The 13,771-nt window shown below is 49.6% G+C and overlaps 1 protein-coding gene across 1 annotated transcript in view; it reads left to right on the forward strand.

Moving 5' to 3' along the window:
• The first annotated feature begins 10,923 nt into the window (after window positions 1–10,923).
• The window catches only part of INO80 (INO80 complex ATPase subunit), a 125,309-nt gene continuing 122,461 nt past the window's right edge, over window positions 10,924–13,771 (forward strand). The window contains exon 1 of the mRNA XM_058666057.1: window positions 10,924–11,697. The gene's annotated coding sequence lies outside the window, so the exon portion shown is untranslated. The remainder of the gene's footprint in view (window positions 11,698–13,771) is intronic.

The raw sequence follows: 13,771 nt of genomic DNA on the forward strand, positions 1-13,771 counted from the left end.
CAGCTGGGATACAACCTGGTGCTCATATAGAATTTTGGCGCTTGGAAATGGAGGATTGGCCAATCAAGCCATTACACTGGGCCCTGATATATATGTTTTTTGTTTTTGTTTTTGTTTTTTTCACTCCAAAGTCAGATATACAGAGAGGAGAAGAGACAGAGAGGAAGATCTTCAATCCAATGATTCACTCTCCAAGTGACTGCAACAGACGGTGCTGAGGAGATCCGAAGCCGGGAGCCAGGAGCTTCTTTCCTATGTCCTTAGATTTTTTGGCTATCCTCGACTGCTTTCCCAGGCCACAAGCAGGGAGCTGGATGTGATGTGGGGCTCCCAGGATTAGAACCAGTGCCAATATGGGATCACAGTGCATGCAAAGTGAGGACTTCAGCTGCTAGACCACTGCGCCAGGCCCCAGATTTATATATTTTTGTTGGAAAGGCAGATTTTTGGAGAGAGGAGAAACAGAGAGAGAAAGATCTTCAGTCCACTGATAAACTCCTCTCAGATGGCTGCAACAGAGTTGGACTGGTTCAAAGCCAGGAGCCAGGAACTTCTATTGGATATTCCATAGGGGTACAGGGGTCCAAGCGCTTGTGCCACCCCTCAGCTGCCTTTTCAGCAGAGAACTGGATCAGAAGTGGAGCAACCAGAGCCCAAAAATGAATGTTGGCACTGCAGGTGAAGTTTAACATGCTATGCCACAGTGTGGGCCCCAGTTTGTCTTTTCTTACTCAACATGGTTCTCTGAAGGTTCTAGGTTGTTGTGTTCACCCATACTGCTTCTCACGTGAATAGGCTCCATGAAAATGGATCTGCCCTAGTTTAGCCATCCTGCTGTGGAATGAAATCTGGGTTATTGCCAGTCTTTTACTATTATGAAAAAAAGCTGCTATCAACAGATGTGTGTATGAGCATGAGTCTTGATTTTGTCTGGAAGAAAAGCCCAAGGTGTAGTTGCTGGATCCTGTTCTACTTGCATGCTTCCTTTTCTGAGGAACTCTCCAGACTGTTCTCAGAGTGACTACCCCATTTTGTATCTCCAAACATTATCTGTGAATAACACAGCGTCTCCCAATTTTTTTCTTAAAGTTTTATTTATTTTAATTGGAAAGTCAGATTTAGAAAGAGGAGGAAAGACGGAGAGGAAGATATTCCCTTTGCTGATTCACTCCCTAAGCAGCCGCAATGGCTGTTAGAGCTGAGCCAATCCGAAGCTAGGAGCCAGGAGTTTCTTGAAGGTCTCCCACATGGGCACAGGGTCCCAAGGCTTTGGGCCATCCTCTGCTGCTTTCCCAGGCTACAAGCAGGGAGCTAGATGGAAAGTGGGGCTGCTGGGACATGGACCTGCGCCCATATGGGATCCCAGCACGTTCAAGGCGAGACTTTAACTGGTATGCTATCGCACTGGGACCCAGTTGTTCTACTTCTGATCCAACTCCCTGTTAATGGCCTGGGAAAGCACTGGAGGATGGCCCAATTTCTCGGGCCCCTGCACTGACATGGGAGACCTGGAAGAAGCCTTTAGCTCCTGGCCTCAGCCTGGTCCAGCCTCAACCATTGCAATCATTTAGGGAGTAAACCAAGCAGAAAGAAGAAGTCTCTTGCTCTTTCTCTGTAGTTCTGGTTTTCAAATTAATAAAATGAATTTTAAAATACTAATTTTTATGCAGACCAGACAGTGAGAAAAGCAAGGTCTGTTTAAGTTAGAAACTGCTAGGGGTTGGTGTTGTGACTTAGTGGGTTAAGCTGCCACCAGTGATGCTGGCATCTCATAGGGACAACAGTTTGAGACCTGGCTGCACCACTACCAAACTTACTTCCTGCTAATGTGCCTGGGAATGCAGCGGAAGATGGCCAGACCACTGCACCAGCTAGGTGTGAGTGCCGGGTTTCCCAGGGTGGGCTGGGCCAGGCTGTAGAACTCACTGGCATATGCCATAGTCAAATTTGGGTGCTGGCCTGCTATGAGTTCTGGAGGGTTGCCTAGATCAGACTAGGCCATCTGCCAGTAGGTGCAATAGTTGGCTCTGAGGTAGGTGAGGTTGGGCTATTGGATCTGCTGGTACACATGGGAGCTGGATCTGGGGAATGGCTCAAGGGGTCACCCCAACTGACCTACCAGTAAATGCGAGAACTGGGATTGGGAGTAGACCTGGCCAGGGTTCTGGAGAGATGACCTGAACAGACTGACACATCCACAGATATCCCCAATAGATACGGCAGGTGGCAGTCTGGACCAGTCACAGCATCAGCCAAGGAACCTGAGAAATGTGGCTGTGGTAGGCTGGGTAGGGCCACCTAGGCAGGAGGGGGCCCCTGAATCACATCAGTGCCTTGGACTGACCGGATCCTCGATCTCAGGAAAAATCCCACAGACGTGTGTTCTGAAGACGGAGCACATATTGAAGGACCCCACCGGCCCCATTGCTGCCTGCAGAGAAAGGATGAAGCCAGATACTGTAACTCAATGGAGGACATCAAGTACCTCCTCAGAGGCTGGAAAGAACAAGTGAACAAAACTCCAAGTTCTATGGAAAGCACGTAGGCCTATGGACACTCTGAGTCAGACATGGACAACCAACAGGCCTTTAAATGTACACCAAGAGAACAGTTAGGAGCCCCTATGAGGTCAGATGGAATACAGACACTTCTTACACAGTGGCCGCTCAAGTAAGACCACAGGACAGTGAGGCCCTTGAGGCAGCATTAAAAGACCAACCCCAATCCCCATGTATCCTCGCCCCCACCCTCATTTGGTTCAATTCCAGGCTTTTCACCTGATTCCAGCTTCCTGCAATGGGTACCCTGGGAGGCAACGAGAAATGGCTCAAGTATTTGGTTCCCTGCCACCTACAAGGGAGATCTGGATTAAATTTCTGCCTCTGGGCTCTGCCGTGACTCGGCCTTATATGTGGTAGACATTTGGGGGAGGGAGCAGTCGTGTGTAGGGGGGACCAGAAGATGAGAATCTCCATTTTCCCCTATTGCATCTTTTCCTATTGCATAGATTTGTTGCTGGTGTCTAGTTGATTTTTTGTTGCCTGTGATCCACATGTCTATCTCTCCACCAATACCACACAGTCTTCATGCCTGATATTGCACTGGGCAGAATTTCCAGCATTCATCCTTTGTTCTAAGATTTATTCATTTTTTATAAAAGATGTATTTATTTTTATTACAACGTCAGATACACAGAGAGGAGAGACAGAGAGGAATATCTTCTGCCAGATAATTCACTCCTAAAGTGACCGCAATGGCTGGAACTGAGCTGAACTGAAGCCAGGAGCCAGGAGCCTCTTGCCTCAAAGCCTCAAACCTGGCTTTGAGACAAAAAGCTCAGAGAGGTGTTACAGGTTAACCTCCTCAATCCCATTCTAATGATAAACTGACTATTCAGACACTATTCCCTTAACAATGGCCTGGAGGTAGAATTGAGCACTTTAGGTGGGGAGTTGATATGTTAATTTTGTCCTTGTTTCTTGGGAGAAACGTACTCTGGTGAATTTAAGACCTGGAAGAGAAATATAATTTTTATATTTTACAAGTAACTTCCTGGTCCAGCGCGGTGGCCTAGAGGCCAAAGTCCATATGGGCGCTAGTTCTAAACCCAGAGGTCCCACTTTCCAGCCAGCTCCCTGCTTGTGGTCTGGGAAAGCAGTCAAGGACAGCCCAAAACCTTGGGACCCTGCACCCAGGTGGGAGACCTGGAGGAAATTCCTGGCTTCTCTCTTCAGATCGGTGCAGCTCTGGCCGTTGTGGTCACTTGGGGAGTGAATCATCGGATGGAAGATCTTCCTCTCTGTCTCTCCTCCTCTCTGTGTATCTGACTTTGTAATAAAAATAAATAAATCTTTAAAAAGTAATAAAGTAACTTCCTGCCCAGGCACCAGAAAAATCCTAGTTGCCTGCTATCCCATCCGACTCCTCATCCGAGTACTGCCCCTGTACATCTGCGTTTCTCACCTTCTGTTCACTGCTTGGGCTGGATAGTAAAGATGTTAATGCTAGTATGCTTTGTATCTCATTTGTGCACTTTCAAGAGCTCCAAGAGAGGTGACCCTTAGCAGCAAGGGAATGTGGACAGAGGTGAATGTAACTTTGTAAGTTGTCCAGGTTGTTCACTGCATGTCTGTTAGGATAACTTATATTGTTGGTGAAGCTGGTGAAAGGGAACATTTAGGATTGAAATGACAGAAGGAATATTTAGGATTGAAATGACAGAAGGATTTAATTTGCTTTTTGCTTTCTGTATTTTGCTTGCGGAAAAGGACAGCGAAGGACAGTGATGTTTAGGGTTCCTTCCCTGTTTATATTTATGGTTCCCCCTCCCTGTTTATGTTTAGGGTTCCTTCCCTGTTTATATTTATGGTCCCCCCTCCCTGTTTATATTTAGGGTTTCCCTTCGTTGTTCATGGTTATGGTTTTATGGTTTTATGATTTTAGCCTTGGTTTAGCCTTTAAAAAGGATGCTATACCATGACTCGAGGCCGATGCCTAGCCTCCTGCGTGAGGAACTGGCCCCGGCCCCAGCTCGCTGGTAATCGAATAAAGCCTCTTGCTTTTGCATCAAGCTTCGTCTTCGGTGGTCATTGGGGAATCTCACTCTCTCGAGACAATGGTAAGGTGTTCCCTGTTGGGGGCCTTACACTGGGATATAGGTCTTCAGTTTAACAGATGGACTTCAGAGTAATGACTATTTGTTCCTCTCAGGGTTTTGATTCAGACTGGATTACCATATGGACCTGTCATTTGCTGGTTTCTAACTGGGCCTGTTATGATCAAACTTGGTTGATAAAGGAGAGATCCTGTCCCAGGAGTCTGACCATGGGAAGCCAGAGACCAAGCAGCTACTGGGGAGGCCAAGAATGGGGGCGCCAGAATGACAGAAGCACATGACCAAGTGAGTGAGTGCCTCCCTATCGTGGGCTCATCTCCGGCCATTGCAGCTACTTAGGAAGTGTACCAGCAGACAGATCTTTCTCTCTGCACCTCCTTCTCTCTGTAAATCTGCCTTTCTAATAAAACTGAATAAACCAAACCCTGCATGGTAGCCTAGCTGCTAAGGTCCTCGCCTTAAACGTGCTGGGATCCTATATGGGCACAGGTTCTAATCCTGGTGGCCCTGCTTCCCATCTAGCTTCCTACACTTGTCTGGTGTGATCTCTCTTGCACCCCACAACTCCACTGTGGAATATTTACCCTGGAACACAAGCTCTCTGTCCTGGGGTGGGGATTGGACTGTCTTCCTCGGAAAGGAAGGAGCTAACCAATTCTCTCGTTTCTCTCCCTTCTGCTGAAGTTCTGAGCAGAGAGCAGCCGGGAGACATCCTGGGAGAAGGAAGCTAATCCCGGGGCACTGCTCCACCCAGACTATTGCTTCCCTGTCTCTGGTCCTCAAGAAGGCTCCAGACCAAGAGAGGCAAGTCATGGCCTGTGACTAGACCCCTAGTCTCTGAGCTCTCGACTCCGACAAACCGGGGACGGATTATTTGGACCTCAGTATGTGTGTCATTGTTCCTCCTCCACCGCAAGGCTTTTTCCTGGAGAAAGCAGCAGATGGCCCCTAATCTAACTCCATTTTGTAACAGATTGTAGTATAATTTAAGTTTAAAAATCCTCTCACAAACCCTGGGGGTTATGGTGAAAGGCAGCTGGGAGGAGACTGATGCAATCCTTGGGTGTATAAAGAAAAACACAGGTTGGCCAGTTTGTACCAGAGAGTGAGAAAGGTAGCAGATATGAGAGGTGTGCCTGTGGAAGGAGGGAACCTCACAGTTAACCTTAATAGTGATCTCTTCCAAAGAATCTAATTTAGATTAAATTATCATGTGGAGCCTTTTCTGATCCTGAGCAATTTTTAAAAAAGCTTTATTTATTTTTATTGGAAAGGCAGGATTCCAGAGAGGAGAAACCTTAGAAAAAAGGCTTTGTTGGAATCCCACTTGGGCGCCAGTTGGTGTCTGAGCTGCTCCACTTCTGATAGTGTTTTTGAAAGGGACAGAGCAATAGCTGGGTGTGTCCAAGGAAAGGCCAGAAAACTCTGCCAAAACCTGTTACCGCAGGAAATAGTGACTACTGATAATACCCAACCTGAGAGTCCTGAGAACAAACAGAATGACATGGGGTCTTATTTAAAGATTTATTTCATTTTTATTGAAAAGGCTGGGTCTGGCGGCGTGGCCTAGCGGCTAAAGTCCTTGCTTTGAACAACCCGGGATCCCATATGGGCGCCAGTTCTAATCCCTGCAGCTCCACTTCCCACCCAGCTCCCTTCTGTGGCCTGGGAAAGGACGGCCCAAGGCTTTGGGACCCTGTACCCACGTGGGAGACCTGGAGGAGGTTCCAGGTTCCCGGCTTTGGATCAGCATAGCACCGGCTGTTGCGGCTCACTTGGGGAGTGAATCATCGGATGGAAGATCTTCCTCTCTGTCTCTCCTTCTCTCTGTATATCTGACTTTGTAATAAAAAATAAATAAATTGTTAAAAAAAAATTCAGATTTACAAAGAGAATGAGAGACAGAGAGAAAGATCTTCCATCCACTGCTTCATTCCCCAAATGGTCTCAATGGTTGAAGCCGATCTGATCTGAAGCCAGGAGTTTCCTCCAGGTCTCCACATTGGTACAGGGTCCCAAGGCTTTGGGCAATCGTCTGGGACTTTCCCATGCTACAAGTAGGGAGCTAGATGGTAAGTGGAGCAGGTGGGACACACATTGGTGCCCATATAGGATACTGAGCCATCCTGCCAGGCTGGTGGTCTTAAAAAAAAAAAAACTTATTTAGGACACCCCATGCAGTAGCCTAGTGGCTGAAGTCCTTTATAAATGGTCACAATGGGAAAATAAATTAGAGGGGGATGGAAGAGTAGAAAACAAGGGAGAAGACAATGCAAACTGGCACAGCCACTGTTATGGGGTGTGAACGAGATCACACCAGACAAGTCTTAGGGTTATTAAGGAGTCTTTATTAACCAAGCTTGGTGAACAGGGCCCACTAGAAATAACAAATCACAAGACTGTATAGCAATCTAGCCAACTGAACAAATGGTCATTACCCTGAAGTTCACCCATTAAGCTTTAGACCTATGTCCCAGCCTCCTAAACAATATAAATTATCCTAAGAGACTTGCAACGATTATCTTGGGCACACTTACAAAGCTGCAGACATTCACCTTTTCCTGGCTTCTCTGGCCACATTCCACCACTGCTAGGTCTTACCTCTCCTGGAACTCTTGAAAGTACACACATTAGAAATACAAAACATCTTTTTTTTTTTGAAAGATTTTATTATTATTATTGGAAGGCCAGATATACAGAGAGGAGGAGAGACAGAGAGGAAGATCTTCCATCCGATGTTTCACTCCCCAAGTGAGCCGCAATGGGCTGGTGCGCGCCAATCCGATGCCGGGACCAGGAACCTCTTCCGGGTCTCCCACACGGGTGCAGGGTCCCAAAGTTTTGGGCCATCCTCTCCTGCTTTCCCAGGCCACAAGCAGGGAGTTAGATGGGAAGTGGAGCTGCCGGGATTAGAACCGGCGCCCATATGGGATCCTGGGGCTTTCAAGGCGAGGACTTTAGCCACTAGGCCATGCCGCCGGGCCCAGAAATACAAAACATCTTAGTATTAACATCTACACTGTCCCACTCAAGCAGTGAACAAAGGGTGAGGAATACGGACATATATTGGGGCCATGCTCTGGGGATACCTGTCCTCAGAGTCTGTCCCGGCCAAGAGTTAGAGTGCCAGAGCAATGGCAGCACAGGACTAAGACAGTGAGCTCTTCCCTAGCATGGGCCTTTACGTGGGCTTGTGAGGCGAGTGGTTGGTTACACAATGATATAATACCACCACCCCTCAGGTTCCAGGTGAGGATAGGTGAGCATTATAGGTGGGCAGAAGGGAACATCTGGGTATGTGTGGGCAGTGGCGGGGGGGGGGGGGGAACTGGCTTCCAAGCTCTTGACCCTGAACTAGCTGCCTACCCTACCACACCACTTTGAAAAACACTCTCGTAAAATGTAAAAGACGGTAGTTACTAGGATTAAGCCATCGCCTGCAAAGTTGTTATCCCGTATGGACACTAACTGTTCCGCTTCTGATCTAGCTCCATGTTAACGGCCTGGAAAAGCATCAGAGAACGGACCAAGTGCTTGGGCTCCTGCTGATCACATGGTGGACCTGGATGAGGCTCCTGGCTCCTGGCTTCAGACTGGCCCAGGCCTGCCCATTGTGGCCATTTGGGGAGTGAACCATTTGATTCAACATTTCTCTTTCTTTCTATCTGTAACTCTGCCTTCCAGATAAATAATCTTGGAGATTCTCATTTATTATTATTATAGATACAGAGAGACACACAGAGCTTCTCTCTTCCTACTTTGCCTGGGATTGTGCTGGACTCTAGCAGGGGAACAGGGAACTTAAACCAGGTCCCCACATGAGTGTCAGAGACTTAGCTGCTGGAGTGATCACTTGCTTCTTCCCAGAGTTTCCATTACTAGGAACCTGGGATTGGAGACAGAGCCAGTACTTGAGCCAGTACTGGCACTCTATATGGAATGTGTGTGTTTTGGTTTCTAGGCCAAACACCTGTCCTTGGTCTTCTTTAAAAGAAGTTTTATTGATCTATAGAAGACATACTATAAAATTCACCCCCTTGGGCCCAGTGGCAAAAGTCCTGGCCTTGAACGCCCCTGGATCCCATATGGGCGCCGGTTCTAATCCCAGCAGCTCCACTTCCCATCCAGCTCCCTGCTTGTGGCCTGGGAAAGCAGTTGAGGACGGCCCAATGCATTGGGACCCTGCACCCGCGTGGGAGACCCGGAAGAGGTTCCTGGTTCCCAGCTTCGGATCGGTGTGCACCGGCCCGTTGCGGCTCACTTGGGGAGTGAAACATCGGATGGAAGATCTTCCTCTCTGTCTTTCCTCCTCTGTGTATATCTGGCTGCAATAAAATGAATAAAAAAAAAAATTAAAAAAAAATTCACCCCCTTAATGTGTCAATTCAGTGGTTATTAGTATCTTTGTAGTTACATGGACTGTCACAATAATCTAATTTTAAGATATTTTTATCACCCCTAAAACAACCCATCCCACACCTCCTACCCAGCAGCTTTACACCCCATTCCCAACCGCTATCTTCACCTTGAGTAACTGTCAGTCTTTCTGGCTCTGTAGATTATTGCATTCATGTAAATCGTTGCATTCCTTCACTGAACAGCATCAAGGGCTTCCTAGGTTTATGCTCTAAATAATGATTAAGTGTTCAAACACTTCATGGAAAATTGAATCTTAAATGTTTATTTTGGAAGCAGTTTTTTTTAAAGATTTATTTATTTTTATTACAAAGTCAGATATACAGAGAGGAGGAGAGACAAAGAGGAAGATCTTCCGTCCAGTGATTCACTTTTCAAGTGAGCCGCAACCCAGGAACCTCCTCCAGGTTTTCCACACGGGTGCAGTGTCCCAAGGCTTTGGGCCGTCTTCGACTGCTTTCCCAGGCCACAAGCAGGGAGCTGGATGGGAAGTGGAGCTGCCGGGATTAGAACTGGCGCCCATACAGGATTCCGGTGTGTTCAAGGCAAGGACTTTAGCCACTAGGCCATGCCGCCGCGCCTAGCAGTTTCTTCTTCTTTAAGATTTATTTGTTGGTGTCAGTGCTGTGATGCAACAGGCTAAGCTGCTGCCTGCAACTGTAGCAACCTGTGAGTGCCAGTTCAAGTCCTGACTACTCCACTGGAGCCGGAAGCAAAGCCAGCGCTTGAACCCAGGTGCACTGATATAGGATGTGAGTGTCCCAAGTGGCACCTTAAAATGCGGAACCAAATAGTCTTCAATTTTTTTCTTTCTTTCTCTTTTTTTATTGTAGGAACTGCAAACTGTAGTGTCTTCAGGAGGTAGAAAGTGGATTTAAGTTTGCCAGGGGCTCAGTGCAATGGCCTAATAACTAAATCCTCGCCTTGCATGCACCAGGATTCCATATGGGCACTGGTTAGTATTCCAGCAGCCCTGCTTCCCATCCAGCTCCCTGCTTGTGGCCTGAGAAAGCAGTGGAGGATGGCCCAAAGCCTTGGGAGCCTGCACCGGCATGGGAGACCCAGAAGAAGCTCCTGGTTCCTGGCTTCAGATCAGATCAGCTCAGCTCGGGCCATTGTAGCCACTTAGGAAGTGAACCAGCGGATGGAGGATCTTTCTCCTTCTCTCTGTAAATTTGACTTTCCAATAAGAATAAACCAATGTTAAAAAAATAGGGGGAGGGGGAGTGACTGAAACCTTATTAGGATCTGAAGAGTCAGCCCTGCATTAAAAAGCTTCGCCAATCTTCAATTCTGTCCCTCAGCTCCTGTCATGTCCCTTCTGTGCACCCTCCCCGAGCAGGGAAACTCTGATGTTTGGTTCTAGTTAAGTTTTTTTTCCCCTTTGCACTGTTTAACAGACACCTAAGTGTTTTCTTATGTATCCTCTCTTCCTTCAGCAGTGGGATATTGTACTTCCTCCTGAGGCCAAGTTAACTTCTAAAAGCACAGCAATGCAACCCCTGAAGGTTGCTTGTTAACCTTAAGATGTGAAACGGAGGAAAGCCTAAGGGAATGGGACACACATTTAACTTCCAGGACATTCCAATCTGTACCTACAGCCAGACCCTACGCTAACTTTAGAAAATGTGGTAGCACCAGGTTCACACTTTTCCAAGCTAGTACAGGTTCTTTTTTTAGAAGTCAATGATTTCCTAATGAGAAGCTCTGCGGCTGTGACAAGCGGACAGCGTTTCCCCTAACAGGTGCGTGTGCTCCCAATTCCCTGGTCTTCCCTAAGTGTGCCATCTCACCTAAAGGGAAAAATGCCAACTGGTTCCTCTAAGGAGCGGCGTGACACCGCGAGGAATTCTACCCCTCAGGCCCCGAGGAGTCCGAAACACCAGCTCGAGGTTGCCTCTCCCCTCCAGTGCCTTTAACTCAGCCTCGGGTCACCCCCAGCAAGGTTTAGCCGGCGCAATCCACCATTCCTTGCATCCCGGTCGGTTTCGATTGACGGTACTTCCGGGAACTGTAACCTTCCTCCGGCAGTTGCCCCGCGGGGAAGGTAACGCGATATTTCCTCCCGCGAGATCTGCTTGCTCACTCTAGCGACGACATCCTCCTCCTCCTCCCCGCCGCCTTTCGGCAATCTTCGCCAGTCTCAGCCCTGACCAATCTCCATGCAGATGTTATGGATCAGGATCGGCCCCCCGAACCCCGGTCCGCGCGGGGCGTCAGGCGGCAGTGGCAGGGTGCGAACTGCACGAGGTCGACGACAGCCGTACTGCGGACGGCCACGGGCTGGCGTCGGGCAGCGAGCGTGGGCGGGGCGGGGGTACACCAGCCGAGTAGCCGCTCGATTGTTCTGGCCTGGCTATGGCGCCTCTCCTCCCCCCCGCCATGGCTCCCCGTGTCCCTGCTCCGCTCCTCTCAGTGAGTGAAAGTGGCCGCGGCCGCCGCCGGCCCAGCGCCCGCAGCCGCCTCAGCGCCGCCGCCATCTTGGGGTCCCAGGAGCCGCCGAGGGAGCGAGCTAGGAGCGTCCACGCCCAGCGCAGTCCCCGTCCCACGGCCTCAGCGAGCGAACCGCGTCTCCACCGTCGGCGGGGCGACCCCCCCCTCCGGACCCCGCCCGCACCCCGCCCCCCCTCCGCCGCCGCCGCGGCGGCGGGGCCCGGCGGCCCGAGGTGAGGCGGCCCGGGCGGGCGGGCGGCCGGCGGGCGGAGGGGGCTCGAGTAGGCCTCGTCGTGCCCCTCTCGGCGGGCGAGGACTGGGCCGCGTCTTAAAGGGGCCGTCGCCCCCGGCCCTGGGATTTGTTGGGGTTACTTGGGAGGATGGGTGTGGACTCACCCGCGGGGTTGGGACCTGGGATCTGGGCCTCGCCCTGTCCCTCTTAGACTCCTGGAGACCAGGGGTCACGCGGTGACCTCAACTCTCCTAGGAGGCCCGTGGGGCGCTCACACGTGGGTCGTGTGATAGCCCAGGTGCACGTGGGACTCGGTGGGGCGGTGTCGGGCTAACACGTGTGTGGGTTTGGGGACGGGGAGGGGCAGAGCGGGGGCTGGTTGGGCTCCGATGGGAACCCGTGGAGGGTTTGGTACTTGTCATCTGAAACAGACGAAATCTTGGGGCTTGCTCCTGTGTCCGTTCCTCGGGAGCAAGTTGGGATACGGATCCGTGATGCACGCTGCACAGCGATGTTGCCCGGGGGCAGGCTCACAGGTGCGCGGGCTTCAGGGTGTGTAGATGACATCCCCCCAAGCTGGTGTTTTAGGCTTTTTGGGGGGCATCTAGGCAAGTGTCATCCTATTCTGACACCTCTGCTGGAGCTTACTAACGGAAAGTACTACTTCCGTGATCGCCAGGGTTGGAAGCCCCCTACAGTCTGGGAGTGATAGAGCCCGGAAAGTCAACCTTGCTGGCCTTCAGACTCTCACACTGTCGTGTGGGTTCCTGTTCCTGTACTTATTAGGAATAGGAGGGGGAGCCTGGGGCTGGACCTAACCAAGATCACAGGTAGCCAGCTTCGTTTGCCGGTCGCTGACTTTTCGTGATTTCCTTTCCCAATAAAAAGTTCATAGTTAAAGCAACTTTCCAGTGGCAGCCTTTAAAATTTATTTTTAGGTAACAGCTTTATTGAGATGTGATTTATATGCCAAAAATAGAATCTTTGAAAGTATAGAGCTTAAAAAAAAAAAAAAAGGAAAGAAAGTATAGAGCTAAATGGCTTGGAAAAAAAAAAGGGACTTACTCATTTTCACTTGAGACAGATGTGGATCAAAACCACAAGCTTCTTCCGGGTCTCCCACGTGGGTGCAGGGGCTCAAGGTCTTGAGCCATCCTCTACTGCTCTCCCAGCACATAGGCAGGGAGCAGGAATTGCATCAGCTGGGACGTGAACCAGGGCCGAGAAGGGATGCTGGCACTGTGGGCAGAGGGTTATGTTACCAGAAATGCCTGGTGGGTTCTTTCCTCAGATCAATATAGAAAGAAGCTGGGAATCTGTTGCAGACAGATAAGTTTATTTTCTTTTTTTATTAGAAAGATATACAGAGAGGAGCAGAGACAGAGAGGAAGATCTTCTGTTCGATGATTCACTCCCCAAGTGAACACAACGGCCTGTTCTGCGCAGATCCGGAGCTGGGAACCAGGAACCTCTTCCGGGTCTCCCACACGGGTGCAGGGTCCCAAAGCATTGGGTGGTCCGCGGCTGCTTTCCCAGGCCACAAGCAGGGAGCTGGCTGGGAAGTGGAGCTTCTGGGATTAGAACCAGCGCCCATATGGGATCCAGGCACATTCAAGGCAGGCCACCACGCTGGGCCCAGATAAGATTATTTTCAAAGGGACCAGGAGAACAGGGAAGGGGAAAGCACCTCCAGAGAGAAAGCCAGGAGGTGGAGTGCTTCTCAGAAGGTGACAGGGAGAGGCACCAAAGGTTTGAGGAAGGGTCTTGGGATTTTTAGTATTCCTTGACCCCTCCTCCTTGGGTGAGGTAAGGTGGTCTCTTAATCAGGAAATGGGTGGACAGTGTTGCTGCAACCCACCTGAAGGTGTGTCCAAGGCCTCAGGAGGCCCATATGGTCTCAGATTAGCATGATAAGCCACTTCATCATCCCTTTAGTGGCTTTTTCACATTCAGAGTAGTACAAGGCTGTATCAGTGCTGTTTTAACTCCACTCCAGAAACTCCTTATCCATCAATCCCCATTCCTTCAAGCTCCTAGTAACCACTAATCTACTTTTTGTAGATTTGCCTAGCACA

Source organism: Ochotona princeps, chromosome 6, assembly GCF_030435755.1.
Source record: "Ochotona princeps isolate mOchPri1 chromosome 6, mOchPri1.hap1, whole genome shotgun sequence".
In the NCBI taxonomy this organism is placed as follows: Eukaryota; Metazoa; Chordata; class Mammalia; order Lagomorpha; family Ochotonidae; genus Ochotona; species Ochotona princeps.